Source organism: Lichenostomus cassidix, chromosome 2, assembly GCF_008360975.1.
Source record: "Lichenostomus cassidix isolate B80296 chromosome 2, HeHo_3.0, whole genome shotgun sequence".
Classification (NCBI taxonomy): Eukaryota; Metazoa; Chordata; class Aves; order Passeriformes; family Meliphagidae; genus Lichenostomus; species Lichenostomus cassidix.
This window is the reverse complement of record NC_139482.1, coordinates 15097573-15119601: the sequence shown is the minus strand read 5'-3', so window position 1 is coordinate 15119601 and position 22029 is coordinate 15097573. Positions and strand designations below refer to the sequence as shown.

General features: G+C 44.8%; 1 long non-coding RNA gene across 1 annotated transcript; it reads right to left on the bottom strand.

The window, feature by feature from the left end:
• Positions 1-18699: 18699 nt before the first annotated feature.
• On the bottom strand, positions 18700-21658 carry LOC146440844 (uncharacterized). Its single transcript, XR_014850372.1, has 3 exons — positions 21506-21658; positions 20365-20554; positions 18700-18907 (listed from the first exon to the last, which is right to left on the bottom strand). It is a non-coding gene; the product is annotated as an uncharacterized LOC146440844 (long non-coding RNA).
• Positions 21659-22029: the final 371 nt, after the last annotated feature.

The window sequence follows — 22029 nt, the reverse complement described above, 5'->3', positions numbered from 1 at the left end:
AGGGCAGACCCATTAAGTTTGTGGCTCTCCCAGCTCCAATGTTGCTACTGGCAATGCCAAATATATCCTCAAAAGTCCTAACAAGGGAAAGCCAAGCCGTGCAGAGTGCACTTTCAGTATGCAATTAGCTTAAATATACTTTGTGCTAAACTGCCCAGAATTAGAAACAAAGAGCTTGTGAAGGTTCTAATTGTTTCAGAGGGAATACATGTCATGGAGAGAAAGACAAAGGGGAGCTATGTCCAAGAAGACATGAGAGAGAGGCCAAACCAGCAATTGCCTGAATCCAAAACAGTCCCAGAAGCTGTCTCTGAAGACCTGCCAGGGGACTCAGCATTGTAATGTGCCAGGGACTTAGCCTAAACCGAGCCACCAACCTTGCCACTCATGGCAAATGATACATCTCAGTTGGCACAGTGAACCTGCCATGCTTACTGTGAGAATGGCCACAATTACTGACCTTATTGCTGGAGTTCAGCACATGAAAGAAGCAACATCAAGCACATCACTAGGAGCACCACATTTAAGATGAATCTTTGTAATTGCAGCATTTCTTAAGAGCAAAAATGCTTGCTTGAAGCTTTTTTCTCCTAGCTTGTGGTCAGCATGGTGATTGGCAGTATGTGGCAATATACCAAGGGCACAGGGGAGACCTTCAAACTGAACTGATGAAGAATGGCAGCTAACTCTAGCCCTGCTCATTTCTGAGCCTACCCTCCCATGGGATTGATAACATTCACTTGGATCATCTCTCAGTGACCACCAGATGAGACTCAAAATACAAACTCCTCCATCTGCAAACCCCATCCCACCCTGCATTGACAATGTCAGTGCTTGCTGGCTGCTGTCAGGCAGCACCATGATAATCGTGATCAGAGAGACCACTGTTGCTGGTGCAAAGCCTGTGCAGGCAGGGCAGCAGGTGGGGAAAGCTCACACTGCCTTTGACACCTTCTGCATGTGTCTGCTGGGATTTGATGCTGTGCATGCTGCAGGTTTGCCCCCTGGCTCCACAGAGCTGGGTCAGGTCTATTGTCCCCAGGCTTTTAACATGCCCCTAGTATTTGCAGCCAGGATCCTGACAGCTTTCTGTGCCAGGGCCATTTATGTGATGTTGCAGATGAGTTCTTTGTCCTCAACTCAGACTTTCAGACTCCTCTCGATCTAAAGTTTCAAAATTGTCTCTCGGACCAGCTCACCACTCTTACTTCCTTCCCCACCCCCCCAGATAAACAAGGTTTATTTGACTTGGAAAAGAAGCAATAGTTTTTTTCTTAATTATGAAAGATGTTCTGTACAGAATACCTCCCCTAAGACTATGCAAAATTGCATTTAGCAACAATGAAGTTACAGTGCTGTGATCTGAGCCTCAGAAGCCATTTGTCTAACCCTCAAACTGGTTGACAGTTTTCATCACTTTCCTTTGTCACTGAGGCTTCCTTTATTTGTCTGCACCTCTTTCTTTTTATATGAGATGCAATCTTTACCATGTAGACATGAACATAAATATTTAGACACAACTGGAGAAGCTTTCAGATATTTGCTCAGAAATAAATCTTTCTGTGAGTCCTTGGTTCAAGATGGAAGCAGGAAGTAATTGCCCACGAAATTCCCTGCGGGTTGGCAAGAGGAAGAGTTACTTCATATCTGTCGAAGGATGGCTTTGGGTAAATGGGCTGCTGGAAGTAAAACTGATGCTCAAGAGAAGCATTTTGATGAAATGTTTTGTGAGATTTTACTTTCTTCGCTAACAGCTTGAGAGCCTCTAAAAATGAGAAATATCAAAACTGCTGTTTTCATAGGTTAAGACTTTCTTCCAGTGACACACTAAATGCCAAGGGGAATGTATCCATGTCAGAAGTACAGTGTAGATATAACAGACCAGTAGCTGCAGTGGCTCTCATTTCCCTTTGCATTTTGGCTTGGGCCAAAATCCACTGAAGTGAGAGGAGAGCTACCCCAGTCGCCTTGTGGGCTTTGGACCAGATGAATAAAACCCACTGTGTCTCCAGCTCAGTCCTTACTACACCTGCCCCAGTTACATGTCAGCTGAGGCAGAGACTGTCTGTGGATATCTGCAGGTTTGGCGGCAGGAAAACGCAAAATAATCAAATTTTCTTTCATGTGTGCAGTGGCATTACTTGGCATTTTGAGAGTACATACAGCTCAGCTGATGGTCAGCAATTGAAGTGTCAGGAATCTGACCTTGTTGCTGTGCTTTTAAACTGTCAGGCTCATCCCATTTTCAAGAGGGACTGAGTCTCCTGTTTCAATGGCCTAACTTGCTTGCTCAGCTTTCCTACATTTCAATGGATTTACTTTGGAGACATTTTTCCCTTTCAGGTTTTCTGTCTAGTGAGGAGTAAGCAACTTGAGATGTTTGGAGAACATCTGCTTTGATGGTCATTGTCAAGTCTAATTTCCAGGCATCCGATGCTCATGCTTCCAGAGTAACCTGGAAATCCTGAAAGTTTTCTTACGAAATGGCACTGAAAAATGTTGAATTAAAAATTTTACATAAAGGAAAAGTTGCACATACATATCTTTTTGTTGACACACCCCATCTTCAAACACTAGCAGTTCTATTTAGGAAACAGAACAGCTTTTCACAAAGTATTACAATTTCAGCTTCAGTTTGCAGTGGCATATTTTTCTCTAACAAAATAGCCGGAATTGCTTCCTTCCATGGCTGAAAGTCATTCATTTAGCAACAGAAAATGCAATGCTTCACCCAAGTCTCTTTGTGTTTTGGTTCTCTGGGAGGGTTCCTCCTACCCATCCCCATGAGTGAGACTCATCTCTCTGCTTTGCAAAAGCCAAGGGACTTAGGAACTTTCTGAGACCAGCAGGGTGACCTCTGGAGTGTCTCTATCTGGAGATCAGAACAGCTCATGGCTCCAGATTAGGAGGATGGGGAGAGGGGTGGAGTTTGTTTGGGTCTTTTAAACCCTTTTGCATTGTTTGGTGTAGAGGCACTGTGAGCTCACCTCATCCTGGATTCCTTGTCTGCATGACAGCACCTGATGGCTGAGGACACCAAAGGTACAGCAGCTCAGCTTCAGGAAAAACAAAATTAGAAACAGCAGAAGCAGATGCCAAACAGTAGCTGCATCTGGATTTTGGGTGATCGACTCCACATGTATTTTCCCTTTACTACATAATAGCCTAAGAAAATATTAAGTCTTCCTTTGCATCCCAGGATCTCTTTGTGTCTGAAACATGTCTTGAGCATGTTGTGTGAAAAAATCTGCTAGATCAGAACTGGTAAGATATCGGTGGTGCAGTAGTTACATTGTTTATTGGAACCATCTCCCATGGGATAGCTGTATGAAGACATTTCATAAAACACATGCTCCACAAGCCAGGGAATATATGGCAAAATGTGTAACTTGAGGCACAGTGTGCCCAGATCCCAAGGATCTGGCTCTTGCTAGATTTAGCTTATTGAAATCGGAAGGTCTTGGTCATTCCTAGCCTCAGCAGCTACCAGACAACAAATTGGATGTGAGACTGTTCTCAACTTTGCATTCCTTTCCTTTTTTAATGCTATTTTTTCCTTTGAGCAGATGTTTCTAATACAGCATCCTGAAATGCTTACAGCTGTCAGTGTCTAATGAGCCTCTAACATGCCATTTCATACTATCGGTTTATGTCATTAAAACATACCACTTACAGAAAAAAATGTTATATTGGTATGGCTTGCAGTATTTCTGGAATAATCTAGTTCCTGTCTGACAACATTTATTGTCAATCTTTTTTTATATAAAGGTTTGCATGTGGGGGGAGAGACATACACAGACATATACATATTTTTATTCTTAGAGCTCAGTAGGAGATGAACCAAGCAGGAACTCTTCTGGTACTTATTGCAGTGAAAACGTATTTATGAATTGATAAACAAATTATAGAAGTTCTTGCACAGGAGTTCTTGGTCCTTGGATCAAAAATGTGAGGAAAAGGCAATTTGATTCCTCACAAGAATAAATCTGCTCAGAAACATAAAGGCTAGATAAGATGTGTGTGTGTGTGCATTTACCATAATTTTAAAAAAAATTACATGAAAGTGTTTTGGTAAACAAAGTGTGTCCTTGATTTCTTTTAATGATACTTCTGGATCTGTAAATAAAGACAGTCATAAGAAATAATAAAAAAATAAAGGAAAAGCCAGATTTTCCAAAGAGCAGCATCTCTGATTTCAGTGCAGCACCAAAGCAGTTCTCAGCACAAAGCACTTGGCCCTCAGCAGAAGCCACTGCTCTGTAGTTTGAAAGCACAACCATCACAATGAGACCCCTTAGCTGGGTGCACTAAAAACCTGGGACCAGAGCAGGCTTCAAACAAGTTTGAGAAATATGGCCCTAAATGCCGAGTGGTCCCTCTTCTGCTAAGTGGTCGTCTTTGCTGTGGGACTCCTGGCTGATGAAGAATTGTGCATGTTCCCAAATGCTCCACTATAACTCTGTTGCTGGTCTGCCCTGCAGCCCACTGGGGACCTGATGTGTCACCCTGGGACTATTTTAAGCCTTTGAGATGCCCTTCTGTTCTCTCCTCAATGTCAAGGTGCCATTGCACCCTACGGAGGGAAGGTAGACTGTGAGTGTTCAGCCCTTGGAGGAAAACTCACTGCTGCCACCTCTTCCTCAGCCTTCTCTTTTCCCTCTTTGAGGACACTGCTGTGGCCTCCTGTGTCTCCCCAAGGCTGTCCCATCCTCCCTGCCCCTTCTAAACCCCAGACTTCCCAAAGGCAAGGGACCAGTGGTCTAAGGATGCAATGTGGCTAATGTAGTACAGCTTTCAGCCAGCCCAAATTATCTGGAGCTCAGCATTACTGCTGGCCTGGCCCTGTTTTGAAATTTTGCCTAAGGTACTGAAAATTAGCAGATGGGGTTCTGCACATCACTGTGAATCAGAGGAAATACTAATCAGCATTCCAGCAGCGTGGGAGGATCTCTGACACTGGTGCCTGGGCAGAAGCAAACCTCCAGGAGCTGTAGGCAGTTACCCATGGCATCGCCTGGCTGGGAAATGGTGACCATGTGCCTAGAGAGAAAGCACCCAGAAAAATCCTTATCACTGTGATGATGTTGCTCTAGAGCAGAAAGCCAGAGTCCTGGCCCTGGTGGAGGGGACAGGACTGCTTGCTGTGTCCCTGCCCGTCACAAGGGCTGTCCTACACCCAGGCAGCACCATAGGCCTCTTGACCATGAAAAGCTTAGCTATTAGTTCTTGCAGCATCACTGACATCACTGTGAGCTGTCTGACCCAAGCACACAGGCTGACTGGCACGAAAAAGGGCTTTTTCTGAGTGTCTAGTGGGTGATGTGCTGGTCTGTGACTGGAGCCATAAGTGTCCCTGGCAAAGTACATTGCAAGCAAGAGTAGACACCACAGCATGGGAAAAGAGCCAGGCAGACATTCAAGTCTCAGCTAAAATAATGTGTGATACACATTAGTATATCACATCCGCCATGGGAATTCCATGGTGATCTCTTTTCTGGAGTAACAATAAGTTGGATTTGAGTAGGGGTGATAGAGGCTTTGTGGAAAGGGCTTCCTCCTGAGATGACAGCAGGAAAACATTGAATGATGGAGGGTACCAGGCACACAATGCCTTAGCCCCAGCTCACTGGGTTCAAATATACTGGTAGAAGATGGCACAGAGCACCACAGAAGTACAGGCACACAGCCACATGTGCACACACTGACACACTCACAGAGGCCCCATCGTGCTGGCAAAACAGTGGCAAAACACAGTGGGTGCCTCAGAGCAGAACCATCTCCTTGGGATGTATACAGGAGCTCAAGCAGCAGGGAGGCTGCAGATTGCTCCTGTCTTCTCCTGGACAGGACAGGGAAAAATCTGAAGGGATGGGGCACTTTGGGTGCTCAGAGTCTTCCAGTGATGCTGCAGTGAGTCTGCTCAAGGCCATTTCAGGGAACTGTGTCTACATGTGGAAGAGGTCATTTATTTTTTGGGACTGACAGACCAAGCTGAGCAACGCATTTGACCACACAACCACTCCTTTGACGGGGAGGAGTTGCTCTCAGCCTGTACTGAGCAAAAGCTTTCAGTTTCTGCATCAGGCTAGGAAAAGGGCATGTGTGCCCAAAGGGCTTGTCCATTTTTTCCAGTTCTGTTCCCTTTCTCCACAAACCTTGCCTTGCCACCACAGCTCCCACAGTACTCATGCCATACATGGATGGTCACCAGGGATTTACAAGTGACAAGATGTTCACCAGTGGCCCTTGGAGTGGGTCAGAGCTGGGATTTGCTCTGTCAAAGAACAGCCCCTATTTGAAGGTCTGGCTCCCTATGGCTGATACTGTACTGGTAGCTCACGGAGGCAGCTAAACTGTGGGCGTGTTTATTGGAATTACAAATAGCTCTATACAGACGGGTTAGCCTGGTCACTGGGAATTTGTATGGGTAATTATGGGCTCATTATTATCTTCCCTGCAGGGAAGACACATGACCCAGTAGTCTGAGGAAAAAGTTGGGCGCCAGGAACTCCTGGACTCTAATCCCAGCTTCGACACTCCCTTCTCTGGCCCCAGGCAAGTGACTTAACTTTGTGCCTTGGTTTCTCTGTCTGTGAAATAGGGATAATATCTCTGAGGAGTGTTGTGAGGATTAATTAGATAATGTTCACTTAATGCTTTGAAGATATGAAATGTGAAATCTTATTATGCAGTTTGGAATGCTTTCCAGGCTCTTTTGATTTCTGACCGCACACTTTCATTAGATCACCTCCTTCCCCGCGGAGGTGGATTCGCTTGGGAGCCACCCCAGCTAATTTGGGAGTTGTTTTTTTCCAATAGCTTGGAGCAGTTCCCAAACACTCTGACTCACACCGGCTTGCTGGAGAAGCTGCCTCTGACACCTGACCCTGGCTGGGGAACGCCTCGCCTCGGTGTGTGCTGGCTTTCCAAAGACAAGTCAGGGAGTGGCTGGAGACAGGATGAATCAGGTTTAACTGTCTCTAATGAAGCCAGGGATGGATTTTGCCCTCTGGCCTTCTCTAAAAGCATCTGCACTGCTGGGATTCCAGGCTGACCGGGGATGCAAGGAGCAGCTCCTTTACTACTGTCCTGCCAAAGGTGCAGACGCTTTCTAAGCATTTGATTAGACCCTATTTTTGTCTTGATACTTGGACGCATGGATCTGTGATATAAGGGATTTTTTTTCTAAAGGAATGAAATTATCTCCTCAGTCATTCTCTTTATATACAGTCAGCTTCCTGAGAAAGTGGTTCCTTGGGAAAATGCAGTTTTCTGAAATGCTAAGTTGCTGTGCAGGACACAGTAAGGTCAATTTTTCCTGATTAAGAAATAGCTAAAAGTAGGTCTTGTTCCTCAAGTCTACTTTTCTGAATAGTTCAGTGACCCTATGAGCTGAGTCAATCAGCTCCTCCTGGGATCCTGCCCCTTCCAGCATGGTCAGTGCTGCACACCCTCACCCAGCAGTGCTTCAGCTGTGGTGACAAGGACAGATGGGGTGCCATGGGTGCCGTGGCCCATCCAGCTGCTGGGAAGGGTGGCCAGAGCCCTGCACACCTTGGGCTGAAACACAACCAGCTTGGAAATGCCTTCCCTTACCCAGGAACATCTCAAGCTCCGGCAGGAGCATCTCCCCAGCCTTCCAGAGGAAAGGAGTCCCTGCGTGTAGCCTCCCCCGGCACAGAGCGTTTGTCACCCGCAGGATTTTGCCTGGAGGTGCTGCGAGGGTTGGATTTGGGCTACACAGAAGCAGGAGCTCCCTCGAGTGGAGCGAGCCCCCCACTGCAGCGGGGACCCCCGCCCGGGATGCGGCTCCGCAGAGTCCTGCTCGGACAGACAGAGTGCTGTTGGGAGGAATGAACGAAAAGAATTGAAGAGAAGCAGTCACTTTCAGAGCCAGCTCTCGCTTCCTTTGAAATCAGGGCCTTCCTCAGGGCAGGCAAACTGCTTAGGAAACTACTCCCCACCACTGCAAAGTGTAGAACAGTCAGGAAAACACAGAACTTTTGCTAGATTTTAAAGTAGCCCCAGTTTACTTCCTCTCCCCTACCTTGAGAGTGAAATTCATGTCCAGAGGGAGGGCTTTTCTGTTCACTGTTGTCCCCCCACCAACATACTGACAAGTTTTGTGGGGACATAGGTCTCCAAACAGTACTTGGACTGTAAAATTCATTTGCAGATGCCCTCATCTCTAATGCCTGGGGAAAGGTCAGTTCTTTGCCTCTCATGTAAACTCTTTATATTATGCCAGGTGAGTGAAAGAAACCCAAATACAAGGGTGGAAAACACCTGGGCAGTAGCTTTCACTCTTCAATCTGTAGCTCATAAGAATATCGTCCTGGGGTGTTGGTAGTAGGAAAAAGGAGACAGTTTCTCCACTTCGGGGATGCAGATCATTAAACACCTTATCAGTATGAGCAACACAGGCTGTACCTAAGGGTTATCACACAACTGGAACAGACTGTGCCATGGTGCCATGGTGTGGCACTCTGCTTGAGTGCTTCGTCATGCTCTGCATCGAACAGATGTAAGTTGTGTTCCTGAGAAACACGGAGGGAAAGGGGAGGGAGGGAGAATGAGCCAAATACCATCTGGAATCAGAGAACCATAGACTACTGGGTTGCAAGGGACCTCAAGATCATCTGGAATAACTTTCTGGCCAGCTGCTGATGAAAAAATTTATGCTGGGCATCGCTGCAGGATTATCAATGAACAGCTAAAGGGGAATCCAGGAGTAATTCCAGGATGCAAAAACACATGTCAAGGTGGACACGGACCCCCACCACAAGGGCTGTATTTTGATCCTGGGACTATGGCCAAGGTTCATGGGCTGTCCTTTGACATTGTTTCAGATGCTGATAGCCTGTTAGGCACATCCATGCAGACCCATGCACAGAGTGCTGCAGTCAGCACCCAGGTAGAGGAACAGTATGTCTGTAGAGCAAACCTGTTTCTTTAGCTAAGCTTTGATTACATATGCTATCTGCTAAGTCATTGAAATGTCTTGGAATGAATATATGGAAGAATCATTGTAATTGAATCTAAGTAGTGCTCAAATTAATGTAAATACGACGCATCAGCCTAATAATTAAAGTTGTCAGGTATGGGTTTTATTCAGAGCTTGAATGAGGTTCCTGCTTGAACTTGTTGATTTGCCTCAGAGCTTGCAAGGCTGAGCTCAAAAGGCAAAGTGTTGTGGGAATGCTGAAAACAACCCAGTGAGGCAAAGGGCTCTTCTGCTCTGCTCTGGGGACCTTGTCTTGTACCATCTGCAGAACTCCTCACTGGGGACTTTGTTTTATGTGCAGCAGTGCCTTTGTTCCTTTTAGGGAGGCATTTCACAACGTGTATGTGGCAGCACAGCCCCCAAAGGTCATCTTTCTTCCAGCCCTCTTCACCATAGGACCCTGGCAGAACTCCACGTCTCAGCCCATCTGACTCTGGGGCCGGGAGGCACGGCTGGAGCAGGCTGGCTCTGCCCAGAGCCACTTGGGCACCTCCCCAGTGCTCGCAGCTCCTGCAAACTGTGTTGGTAGAGTTAATTCCCTTGGGAACCACTGTCTCACCAGTTAGGAGCCACTAGGCTGGGCTCATGTAACCACAAATTTCAGCTGGAATGACCCCTGGAAGCAGCCTAGTCGAACTTGCTCTGCTCTGCCTGGCCTCAGAACAGGGTGCCTGAAAAAGCACCCTTTAGGAAACAAAATGATGCATTCCTATGGATATACCAGTTCAGCATCTGGCTCCAAGTGCCTTAATTTTCAAGGCATGGTTAGGAAAAAAAGGCTTAGGTTCAAGTTTCAAAGTTGAGAAAATACACTAAGAATAGTAAAATGGTTCCTCTGTAGGAAAAAAAAAAAAAAAAAGCTAAATCAATCTGACCACACCTTTGGCACATAAAACCCCAATTAATTAAAAAAAAAAAAAAAAAAAAAAAGAAGAAAAGCCTTCCACCCCCCTTCCCCAGCAAAATTATTTTCATATTTTCTGGGACATTTGTAATTGCTTTGTGTGTTTAAGTCAGGGATTTGGCTATGAACATAGATGGTGCATGTATCTGTGCACAGATACACCTCAAACATGCACAAATGCACATATGAATGATGTCCAGCCAAGCCCTTGCTCCCAATATCCCATGCAAAAGTTAATCAGGGACATGAAAAATTCGGAGGGAAGTTATAGCCTTTTCTGTGTCACATGAAGCCCTGCGCGAGTTCATGACTTGTCCATGTCTAGATTGCACATGATTCTGGTGGTTCATGGTGACATTCACCAAGATGTGGAAACTACCAATGACAGTTGCCAAAAATATAATTTTCCTGTGGGAAATTTTCCATTAGCAGCAGAAAAAGCACAGGGAAACAGACACATCACCTAATTCCCTGGAACTGGTGTCAGTAAGTCTCTGTACCAGTGTCTCACCAGCACATTTCAGGAATCCTTTTTTAAACATAACTTCTCGCTGGATGAGCTCCAAGCAGGTTGAGCACTGCTAGGGAGGCAGCAGCATATTTAGGACAAAATCCTGCTGTCAGACCAGCCTGGCACAGACAAATGCAGACACAGACAAAGTGGAAAGTTTGGCCTCTTGGTGTGATGAAGAGTGGTGTGTGTGTGCTGTCACTGCAAGGAAAGCCAATTTGGGCAAAATATCTGCTCTGTCTTGCTCTTTGGGGGGTTGTGTGACTTTAACCCTGCCTCCTCCCAGCTGGGAATGAATCTTGAACAATGATGATTAAACAAGGCCTGATGATATGGGTTCTTCCCTACATGAAAATGTTGCCCATGCTGCTACTCACATTGCCACAGGAGGTGGGATGAGGTTGCCATTCAGCCTGCTAGGAGGGTTGGGGCATGGGGAACAGGGGCAAATTGTCCCAGGGCAGAAAAAGCAGGGATGGCAGGGACAGAGCATGAGGGCAGTGAGACTGTCCTGATGGCTTCAGGCTCCTCTGTTTCCTGAGATGACATTATAAGGCTGGTATTTGCCAAGATGTTTGGCAGTGTGTCCCCTGTAGCTCATGAGAAGGCTTTGTACAAGGGGACAGCGTAGGCTGCCTTGAAGAGAGGCTGCCTTCCCATAACACCAATTAAGTATAATCTCAGCGACTCAACTGTCTTTTTCTGGGTCTGGAGCTATTTAGCCCACTCAGAAGCATTTTATGCCCTTGCTGTTGAGCCTGGTAGAGCTGAACATAGTCCTTGTTTTTTCTATCTCACACAGAGCTGAGATCACCAAACTTACATTTAGCCACTCTTATATTTAGCATTTCCTCCTGCTGCATCACTGCCCCCTGCTCCTCCAGGATAGAGGTTCTCACCATCTAAATATATTTACAAATGGAAGAAAAATTCCCTTTGTCTTGATGCGGCTAAGCAGGGTCAGCATTACTGCGCACTTCATTCTCCTTCTAAGCAAAAAGAAATAAAATAAAAAGACCCTATGTTACAAAAGTCAGCACCAGCTTTCCTTGGGGGAGTGTCCTTGGAGGTCTGCTCACTCAGGCTGACCACTGTGGAGGCTGGAAGGAGAGATGTGCTCAGGCTGCCTCCCTTATTTTCTTGTTTATTTGCTTGTTTTTTTTGTTGTTTGTTTGTTTGCTTTGGTTTTTTTTTCCTGGTAAACCTTTCTTTATAGTGCTAGCTGTGCGGGGGTGGAGTTGGAAATTGGCCCAGAAGTTTGTTTTTGTGATGACTTGATATATATTTGCTGCTAATAGCACCCATGGTACACTGCAGATTTTCTACTGTTCAAGAAGGGGCAGACCCAGCCCAGAGAAATAACTCCAAGCTTAAGGAGAAGTGGACCAAAGAGAAAAACAAATGAAGACTAGCAATTAACAACACAAACCAACTCTGTGTGCTGTTCTCAGCAGGTGGCACACTGGTGCAGGTTGTCCTGACCTGTAGGTTGTCCCCACACGACAGCAGCATCCCTGGGTGAAACAGGAGCCACCCATCCTCTACCTCAACATCTGCATACTCCCTGTCTGTGGCCCTTTGCCTGTCCAACAGTGGGACATACAGCATGGCTGCAGAAGTCTCTCCTGAAGACAAAGTGCAAAATTACAATCACACTTCTATTATGCCCATAACTTGCCTGTGTGATTTTATGCTTTCATTATGCTGATTGATAGATTGCTCTAATGGTTGAGTTGACACGCATTTAATGGTATTCACTTGCAATTTCATTTAATAAAAGTATTTTCTCACTTTGAACTGCAGCATTTTCTCAAATGTGGCCTATGGTTGTTTGCATTTGCTTTATTATTAATTAAAAGTAAACGCCTTTCTTGAGAGCATTTCATTGCCATGCAGATGAAGCCAGCACCTTCAAATGGATTTCTTTCCATGTTTTATTTCTTTAAATGTGTTTCCTCCTAAAGTCTGATGAAGTCAGAATTTGAATAACTATTTTTGAAAGGTAGAATTCACTGATAAAGTTCAGATTCTTATCATCTCAATTTAACTACTTTGGCTTATTTAAATAGGGGGAAAAAAGCAACTTGCAGTTCAACAAGAACAGCTTCTCCAGAGGTTTTCACTTATGTTAGCTTTGGACTGGGTTCAAACGCTGTGAGGATGCCTTCATCCTGTCAGCACTTCCCCTCTCTGAGTTCTCATATTGACTTTTCAGCCCATATGAGCCTGCTGAAGCAGTCCTTGTTGCTGCAGTTGTGTCCAAACACACAGAGCCAGTTTTACAGAGCAAGTTCACCTGGGGATGCTCAGGATTACCTGCAAGCCTCAGCTGTCTACCCTGTGCTTGGATTTAATGCCAGCTACTTAAGGAAAAATTCTGATGCCATGCTGTTTCTGGGGGAAAAAAAATCACCTCGATTGGTTGTTTAGTCTTTGAAGGTCTCTGGAATTCTCTTTTCCAAATGAAAATTCCATATCTTTGTGTTCACCTGTGGGATTCAACTACTTCTCTTTTCTTGCTCTTGTCTTCCAGATGGAGGTGGCTGGTCTTGTTGCCATTTTCCCTTCCCCTTCCCCTTCCCTTTTTCTCTATATTGCCTTTATTTATAGACTACTATTCCCATCCTAATCCACCAAACTGACAACCTGTTCACACTCATGGATCCCTGTAAAACCTCATTTCCTGACAATGCCCACTGAAGGAGGTGCTAAAAAATCACACATCTAAATTAAAGGTAATTCCTTCATTTGGATTTTCCATATGCCTGTGTGCTCCAGTTTCATCTTTGAACTATTCAGTCTCTTGAGCTATGTCCTACTTTCTATGCTTTGGGAAAAGTTGAAAGGAATAACTTTTTATACCTTGGGAAGAGTAGAAAGGAGTAAGTGATTAATAATACATTTTTGAAAGCCATAACTGAACAGTATAGGTCCAATGATAAAAACCCTCTCTCATTTAACTCAGAAGTTCCTGATCAGGAAAGGTGAGGGATGCGAGTGAAAGGATGTCTGGAGCTGAGATGCAGCAGTGACTCACCAGAACCTTCCCTACCAATAGCCAGCAACCAACTCAGTGGGAGAGGAATGTTCTGAAATGGAGCCTTCCTGCTGGAGATGTCCAGGGACACTTTGGTTCTGTGTCTGGGGGGACAATGGCAAACCCCCAGCATCCCTTTCCTTTCTGTACAGTTTCCACTGATGAGTAACAGAGTGTGGAGGCTGATGGAGCCTGGACATGGCTCCCCAGTTTGGCACCAGCTTGTTCCAGGGCAAATGGGAGCAAGGAGCAGAACTGGACTCCCCTTGGCTCATGTACCCACCATCATGTAATCAGTGACAAGCTCCTCTCATTTTATGTGCAAGCCACAGGAGGAAAATGCGGGGGAAAAAAGGAGAGAAAATTTGAAAAGAACGAGAGAGGACTTCCAGCTTGTCTCAAGAGGGTGCCATATCCTGACAAAAGCAGGTAGAGCCATGCTGCTCTCCCAGGCTGGCATGAAGTACCTGTGCATAGCAGGGCCCAACTGCAAAGGCCACCAAGAGAAGGTTTGCAGGGAGGTCATGGAGACAGCAGTGCTGCCCAGCCTGTAGTGTGGAGCTACACACCCTGTGCCCAAAGCCAGCACCAGCAGTGTTCCTGTCTGGCCCAGTCATGATAACTTCAGAAAAGGAAAGTTGAAAGGTGAGATCTCAACACCTAAAATTCATCTATATGCAGCCATGTTTAAAGACTTCTTGGTTGATTAGGTGATACCTGGCTCTCCAAGCACCCACAAACCCCAAATTTTTAGCACTCAGTAACATGGAAAATCCCTGGGCTTAAATGAAAAACTGGAGTGAAACCTTGGGAACAGTTAGCATGGTGTCTTGTAGCTTGTCTTTCCTTTCTGAACACAAGGACTCCCTGAGCACAGGCATGCAGAGGTCACAGACACGGAAAACAGACAGTGTCTGCTCATCTGCCCACCAAGGACTGCTTTTCCAGGCATTTTTAGCTGCTGTCCACACAGCCTTCGTTGTCTCATTCCCAGGCAACTTCCAGAGCCAGCTTGGAGAGGGTGAGGTAAAGCAGCTAGATGGTTCTGCGTGGGAGAGGGGAGGGAGGACAACCTCTCTGCTGCCTGGGTGTTTACAAACAGAAAGGATGGTTTAGAAATCCAAAATAGCTATGGAAACTTTTATTTCAGCTTACCCTTAAAAAATCCCCAGCTCTCCGAAGCTCAGGCTTTATTCTCAGTGAAGTTTCTTGCACAATCATTAAAAATGTGGGCTGTTTGTACTCTTGAGCAACAAACCTGCTGTAATTACTTGTGCAAACTGAGTATATGTAAAGCTTTGCTTCCCTTGGTGGGGGATCTGTGGCTCCCCTTCAGCAGGGAGGAGATGAGCTGCCAGTCATGCGTGGTGCAGCAGGGATGTGGGAGAAACACCCCAGAATGCTGGAAAAGAGTCAGCAACATTGAATACTTCTTTTATCGATGAACTCAATATATTTCAAGAAGCTTCAGGAGCATTGCAGAAAAACCTTATGGAGCAGACCTGCAGTTGTGTTTTTGCAGTCTACACCAGCATCTGATCCATCACTCAGGTTTTATGCTCAGAAAAATGGGGAACTAACTTGCTGCATTGCATCAACCACTAATTTTAATGACAGCTAACTTAACATGTCATGAACAAAACTAATTATTTTATTTTCCAAAATCTGCTGAGTTGGAATACATCTTGAGGGAAACCTTACATGGATATCTTATGGACACTCATACTCCCAGCATTCTGGGAAGCTTCTGCCCAGTTTCCAAGGATAATGCCATATGTACTCTTTCTCCCATTTCTCCCTGGATCCACAACAAATGTGAAAAAGATGCTTTCACCTCCATCTTTGGACACTATCTGCAAAACATCATCCCACCAGTATGACCTGTGATCTCTTTCTCTGGCCACCACCCACTTACTCACCCCCATTGCCCTGGCCTGATATGAACACCACCTTTTTGTCTTCCCTTTTGGGAGTGATCTCTGTGCTCCATTTACATACTCTCTTCCTTAGATTTTTTATTCTTCACTTCTTACACAGGTCTCCATCCCTTCAGAGTTCATTCTTCTGTGTTCTCAGACCACAGGCTGGAAGCAGGGATGGGCTGTCTGATGCTCACCTTGAGGGTAGTTTCCCCAGGATATCCAGGGCACCAGGGTGTTTTGAGCAAGATTTTCCAGAAATTGATCCAGGATTTGAAGTTTCAGGATTACATCCCTTCCCTGTCTTTTCCACTATCACAATTTTTTCCTTGTCTGTAATTCCCTAATTAACCCTAACCTACTGAATCCGAAACATTCAAGCTTGAGAAAATACCTTTTAGGATTCAGTATGAAAGGATCATGGTAGCTTTATAACCATCCTGAATATTTAAAGCATCTGAAATCTGGAGTTCCTCAGTGCTCAGGGCTTTGGCTTTTATTCTGTCAATTCGAAGAGATTAACTGAGCTACGTGAGGTGACTTGGATTTCCTCCTCCTTGTGTGACAAGGACTGTTGGATCCAAACAGGTCTTCTTTTCATGAGTAGATGTGACTAGTCATCACACACAGAGGCTATTACTGTATAGATCTATAGTGACGAATTTTTTAAAATTTTTTATTTTTTCACTTTGCAAGAAGTCTGGGAGATGATACTCTCTTTGCTGCAGCCAGACATGACTTCCAGAGGTATATCTGCATTTCCACAAAGATGGTAAATCATTTTTCTGTCGAGGTGACTGTCTTCTCATCACACATTAGCTTATTTTAAATATATCCCTTAGCACCTGTGTAGCCATCTCACCTTGGCAGAGCTCAGTCTAAGGTCCCAGAGCTAAGACTTTCTTGTGCTGGCAAATGTGCAACCTCCTCCTTGGGTTCAGGGACACATTCACTGAGCTGTGATAGCTGCAGAGGGTTGCTCTGTCCCTCTGTTCTATTGTCACTGGGACTCAAAATGGGTAAAACCAAACCCAGGGATTTTTAGCTGTATTTCGAAAGCTTGAAAAACCTGGAGTTACAGAGCAATTTCTGTTGTGGCACCACTGTACTGGGGCATCTATAAGCTCACGTTTCATAACAAGAATTGTTTTCATTTCCTTTCAGAGCCTGGCACTTGACGCATTGAGCAAGACAGACATTCCCATCTCAATTCCCACCGAGCTTCCTGGGACTGGACATGGCACTGCTGGAAGGTGACAGAGACATCTTGACGACTAGAGAGTGTTTCTGTGCCTTCCCTTTTCATTGCTGCTGCCAGGCACATCCCCTGTCTTTGAAAGAAAAATTCATCCTGGTGCACCTCCTTCCTGATTTGTGATCCCAGGGTTTCCCTCACCTTGGAGGTGTCACAGATCCAGAGGTGGCTGCACAGAGTTGGAAACCCATTGCAAAGATGAAGAAACATCCAGGTGTACATCCACCTTAAACAAGAGCTTCAAAAATCTGTTTCAGAAAACAACTGTAGACTTTATTGTGCAAAGCACACTACTTTCTTTTAAATTTAGGGTAGTAAAGAGTGAAAAAAGAAAAACAAACACCAAACAAATAAAACCCCATAAAGCCTGTGTTCACAGCAGCTTCTATGAAGTGGATTAGCTCAGTCCAGCCCTAAGTCATTGCTATTTCTTTTCTGTAGGATCTTAGAACTAGGATTCTTCACAAGCCCTCTGTAATATGCTGTTAATGACTCCTGTAAAGTTCTTTGTGAAGTGAGTTAAAAAAGGATGCTGCTGCCTCATTGTTCCCATTTTCATGATTTTACGGGCACAGCCCCCTCAGCAGTGAGGTCTTCTCTGGCTTTTATCATCCAAGATTACCCTGGTGCTGATGACTTAACAAGATCTGACAAGATCACAGCACAGGGCAGTATACCTGCAGGTAAAACAAAGGTCGCTTTGGAGTAATTTTCTCACAGTCTGGAGCACATAAATGTTCTACACTTAGATGTCTCTCAGAGGCAAGGGGAGACTGGTAGGCCCATAAATACAGTTGTGTCCATTGGAGATGCACCTAGATCTCCTTCATGGGCTGCTGGTGGTCTGTAGAACATCATCAGCACAAGCCCTGTGTGCAAATGAATTAATAGCTGAGATAATTTAGCAACCAGCTGTTGCTGGAGATGCATCCTGCATCTCCTGCGTCTCCTGCATCTCCAGATGCAGGAAAAGCAAGCACAAAACCAAATCCTTCTTGTAAATCCAAAGGCAGTGAGAAGTTATCCCAGCCTGTTTTAAACTGCAGGGTCCACTGCGACACACTGTGATGGGAAAGTTTCCTGTACTGCAGGGAAGAGTGTTGCAATCCCTGCCTGACTTGCCCCCACCAGGGCTAATGCACTATGGCTGGATCATGCATATTCAGAGAAGGACTTGGTCCACTGGACTTCTGTATATGTACAGTCTGATTTTACACTGCTTGTTCCCATTTACATTCCCTCAAAGAATCTGCAGCTCCACGTGACCTCCTTACTAATGTCCTCTGTAGCTAAAGTCCAGTTAATTTCAGTCCCTTGACTGACATAGCTCAGATCTTCTTATAATCATCTTTAGGTCTGATGTCTCTCCTTATATTGCAGGGGGATTGTACCAGATGACTTTTAAAGGTCCCTTCCAACCCAAACCATCCTATAATTTTATGATAAGATGTGGTCTCATAATTTTCTCTCCCAGCTGTTGTATCTGTGTTTGCACAATGAAAAATGCACTTAAATAACCAAGAAAAAAGGCAAAAATCACCCAGTTACACTCAGTCTAGGTAATGTAAGCCCCTTTTCCTTTCCTTGCTGGAAGCACTAGGAAGGCAGAGGTGTAACACTCGTGTTACCAAGTTCTTTACAGAGCTGATTACCACCCTTTGTACCCTCAGCATACCTTGCCTCTCCTTTAGAGAACAAACTCTTTTGGCTCTGTTTTGTGCAGTTTGGGCCAGTGTGGCACAAATGCTAGCAAGCATAACATGTTTTCCTTCAGGAGTTTTTCTACGACTTCCCATGAATCTTGGCTATGATTTTCTGAGCTCTTCCTGTCAACTGCAGACTTTGTTTGTCATGCACAGACGCAGACTGTGAATTTGCAAGACCTATTTTCTTGAGACAAAGGCTGAATGCAGATAAGCCACGTTCCCTAGTGCCCAGTCACAGCACAAACAACAGCATCATAAAGATTGGGACCCATCTGACCCGGGTGCATGTTTGGGCAGGGCTTGAGAGAGGAATGTTTGCATCATGGGCAGGGAACAGCCCTCAGCAGAAACTCTGGACCCAGCGATGCTGGAGGGGGAAACACAGCCTTCCTGAAATGGGAGTCAGGCACTGGGAGCGTGACAATCAGTCTAACAGTGACCACAAATGTAGCAGAGATTATTTTACCCCTTTACTGGACTCAGAGCCATCAAGCCTGCTGGAGAGGGGCCGTGGGTCTGCTCTTGCGAAGCAGAGCTGCCTGCAGTCTGGCAAAAATTCTATGGTGCAGTCCTGGAAGAGAGACAAAATAAAGCCAAGCTGCCTGTTAAGATGGCTGCTGCAGAATTCTTTACATATGTCATCTTTCCTACCACTTTCCTTAATGTAGAGAAGTGAGATTTCCCCTTGTGACTGATGATATTGTTATTTCTTAGAACATCTCAGGCAGTGGCAGTTTGGAGCACCCCATCCCAGGGCTTTAGGAGGTGTGCAAGCACTGGGGAGGCAGTCCCTGCCCCAAGCAGCCCATGCTGTAAAGCAGAATAATGGGTAGATAAAACAAGGAGATTGGGAAGCAGCAAGAGAAACCAGTGGGACAGGTTTGGGAGGCACGTCAGCCAGGAATGGCTGCTCACCAGTGTAATTTTGGGGGAGTTGTGCCGGTATAGGCGTGATTTGAGAGAGGTTAGCTTTGGGCTGTTTCTAATGGGGGTTCCTCACTACCCAGCAGACAACAAGTAGTTGCTGGCAGAGAATGTGCTTGGCCTTTGCTGTGTGTTGGGGGAGCTGGCAGCACAGGGGCATCTGAGAGGTGAGATGCTCCGAAGGCCTTGGAAGTCAAGACAAGTAGATACAAGCAAATTCCTGTGCAGTGCCCTGGCTGATAGGTCTTTTTTCACTCTGAGGATCCAGAGTGTCTGACTGTGGCAATCTGCAGGGCCATAATATTGACTGCAGATTCCCCCTCCCCTCTCCTTTAATTTTCCTCCCTTCCTTTGTGCAAATAAAGAAAATGCACTGGGAATTCTTTTGAAGACAGCATGGTTGGGGTTTGCACTGGAATTTCATAAGGAAGCTTACAAGACATTATAAGATGTCTTCAGAAAAAGACTCTTTGAACCTTTTATCTTAATGTATTTACCTCTAGAATACAGACTTTGCATTCAAGAAAAGCACTTTACAGGGAGAAAATTAAATACATAATGACTTGCAGGAGACCAGCAGACTATATCCTGAGAAATTTTACTGTGGGTTAGCACTAGGGAAATTAAACCACTGACATACTCTTGACCTTGATTTTGGCATTTCTGTTCCATGACATAAAACAATAGAGTTAGTAGGAATATTTTATTATTGTCCCCTATAAATAAAGTAGGAGCAGGATGCTGTAGATCAGGATCACTCATAATGGTGTAGCTGATAGAAAATTCTGTTTCACTATTTCACTTCAATTTTAAGAGCTCATATTGCCTTAGGTGAGTGTGATAAAAAAAACCCCACATAATAACGAGTTATTGTGCAATGGACTGTAAAACCATCAGACAAGGGTGTAAGCTTTTTTTTTTTTTTTTTTTTTTTTAAAGTGAAAACCAACTGAATAAAGTGCCTGAAGTAATTTCTGTTATTTTTCTGGCGTTCCTCTGGTTACTGTCTAGTACATGCTGAAGACATGCTGTAACTTCTGTTAGCAAAGTACTGTTGACTTATATGAAATAAAGAAAATTATTATGTGAAATTGGATGAATCACCTTAGTTAGGAAGGCAGGAAACTTCAAATACAATGTATTCTTCTAACAACATACATTAGGAGGAAATAGTGATCACCGAGTGTTTCATGGAGGAGTTGGCTACTGAGAAGGCTGGTGGTGTTTTCCTTAGACAATGTGGCAGCACTAGCACAGTCTTGGTTAAACATTTGTTGAACTAATGAAGCTGTGCCTAGAAAAGAGGAGGTTGCATTGGGTTGGTCTAAGGCATCTTTATCCAAGGTGGGTCCAAGGCCACAGAAGCACACCACACTTGGCTAAACCTGTTTCACCAAAGACCAACCAAACTGCAGAGCAGATGTTGGCATTAGGCATTCTTGAGATCCTCTTTGCAGCTCTGAACAGATGAGGATGTTTAGTACTTTTTACAACAGTGTTTTGGAGAGCAAATGGACAAGTGTGTACTCTGACAACCAGAGAACTATATACGAAAGATTCTCTAAGATTTATAGCTTCAGGGGCCTTCTTGATAGATGCAGGGCTGCACATAAAATTAAATTACTGAAAAAGAATATTGCTGTAGAACTGCACAGCCCACCTTTTGATCACCTATGGACTTTTCACCTGTGCTTACAAGCAGTGGCAGTAGAGCTAGAGGATGTTTTTGTCTTTTTATTGTCATGCTATCCCTTTAGCCTAGAGCAAGGTATGATGACTGAAGTTATGGGAAATAGTTGCCAAGGCAGGTCATGGATCAGGTCATCTCCCTTACTTTACATACTTTACATAAGGAGAAATGTGTCCAGAACTGCTGGGGAATAAAGGGAGCTCAACGAGGTGATCCCTCCAGGATATCTACCCAAAAAACTACTTGTAGTCATGTAACATTGCCTGAAGTGAGTGTAGAAATACAATGGAAAAGAAATCTACTGGTTTGCAATTGCACAGAATAGTACAATAATAATATGAATTTGCTATGGAATTAATTATGGGTTAAAGTTCTGTGCTAATTTCTGCCTCATAAAATAATGAAAAGAGTAGTGAGGCAACAGATCTGTCTCTTCTGAGTCACTACTTCAGCTATTACATATCTGAATATTGTGAATCAGAAATTACATTGGGATTTAGATCTTTAACAAAACTGGTGTTCCAGTATCTCCAGTTGTTATCCTGCCAGACTCACTCTTTTCTGTTGGAACACGTTTCGTGAGGTCTTGCTTTAACATCTGTGCAACCAGTTCCTATGCAAAATCTTGACTTATAAATAAAACATGCAATATATACATATGTGCATGTGTATGTAGACCTACATGCACCCATGTAGATTGTGCTGCTTTGTGAGTTCCTAAATGCTCTTAGAGAGAGACTGCTTTGCTTTGGTGGCAAACGCTGCAGGCAGACAGCTCTGTGATGAAAGAGAGGAGTGATTCCTACAGGTCTGTGTTGCAATCTGTGCAGACACAATTCCTGCCCACTGAAGGAGTTGGTTGCACAGAGGCTCCCCGAGTGGAAGCAAGGAGTCAGACAGCATACCAGCTGTGTCCTATCAACTGATCCCTGCCATAATTTAATCCTTTTCCCTCCCCGCTGTTTATGACGTGTTTTATTTTGCTGTTAATGTTTCTCACCTGATGTTCAGATTCACTCCTGCAGTAGCATCGCAGCACCCAACCTCTGATCCTTGCCACATGTCTGTCAGCAGCCAAA